We start from the raw sequence: 1,334 nt of genomic DNA, 5'->3' as shown, positions 1-1,334 counted from the left end.
AGGTTTAGTCCAGGCCCAACTAGATTGACAGATACAAATATTTAGGGAGAAAAATTAAACGACCGCGTCGCAATATTACAGAAGAGTGTTTACAGCCGTGTTCAATATATTTGCAGGACATATCAACAAATTATATACTGGCAACCATCCTTCATCATCCAGTGTATTATATCTCCATTCTGTTACAATAAATACCCTGAACCAATTCGCGATTTTTCAGGGTCTTGCAATTCACATTAGGCTCAAAATACAGCTATGGTAGCGAATGGGTAAAGGGTAATACTAGTATCATGACAGAATATGATATAACACATGTTACAATCGGGGATGTTGCTGAACAATCTCTGGCTATTTAGGGATGAGAATATCTAAGTCAAACGTATGCTACCTTGTACACCTGTTCCATCATTGCATCAGCAGCAGCTGATGAAGTAGGTATATCTCCGCGTGCAACTACATGTGCTTAATTGGCAAAAATGCATCCAAAAATTCTTAATAAATTCTAACAATAAAACATTAAAAATGGCGGCTACGGTCATAAATATATTGAAAATATCAACAACGTTCAATGTCATCCATTCATAATAATGGGAATTCACATACAAAAATAAAGAAAGAATAAAAATGAAAGACAAAAATACAATAAAAAAGAAAATGAAAGCTACTTTCCATATAAAGAATCAACTGATCATTAATCGTGTCAGAATTCGAACATTATTAAATGAGACCAAAGTACGTGGGATTGTCCGGATCAACGGTGTCCTGAATAACAAGGTTCGATAATAGCTGACGTAGGTTTAAAAGGCGCGCTGAGTATTACAAGTTACAGCACCATATTGCAAGTACAGTTTTTGCCCTTACATGCACAGACCCGCGTCACTGTGGGTACACATATCGCCCTATCTTTATCTAGAAATATATCACTTTCGTCATCGAAGTCTACATCTATCAACAACGTAGGTACACCTGCCGCTGATCGGTATACGTAGATTAGCATTTGCTATCTGATAAAGCCGGGAATATGATCTGTGTAAACACTAATTCACCTTTAGTTCTTATTATAGTCAGACTAACTTATCTTATCTACAGCTGACAAACGTCTGTGGACTTATCCATAGCGTCGACATCGCAGCCAAAATGTAAGGCGATAGGTGCGAGACTTTCATCTCGATTAATGAATTCATTCAGAATTATTGTTTTTAAAAATGACCGGAATAAAAACAAAAACAAATGTTTCAAAATTGTGAAAATGGCCCGTGGGAGTTTTTTCCCATTAAAACATTATATTAGTTAAGATGGTTAAAATCAGTAACAAAACTGTGACTTAAACATTC

This window comes from Haliotis cracherodii, unplaced genomic scaffold (genome assembly GCF_022045235.1).
Source record: "Haliotis cracherodii isolate W230 unplaced genomic scaffold, xgHalCrac1.p SCAF_10, whole genome shotgun sequence".
Classification (NCBI taxonomy): Eukaryota; Metazoa; Mollusca; class Gastropoda; order Lepetellida; family Haliotidae; genus Haliotis; species Haliotis cracherodii.
The sequence above is the reverse complement of the archived record's forward strand: the minus strand, read 5'-3'. Positions refer to the sequence as shown.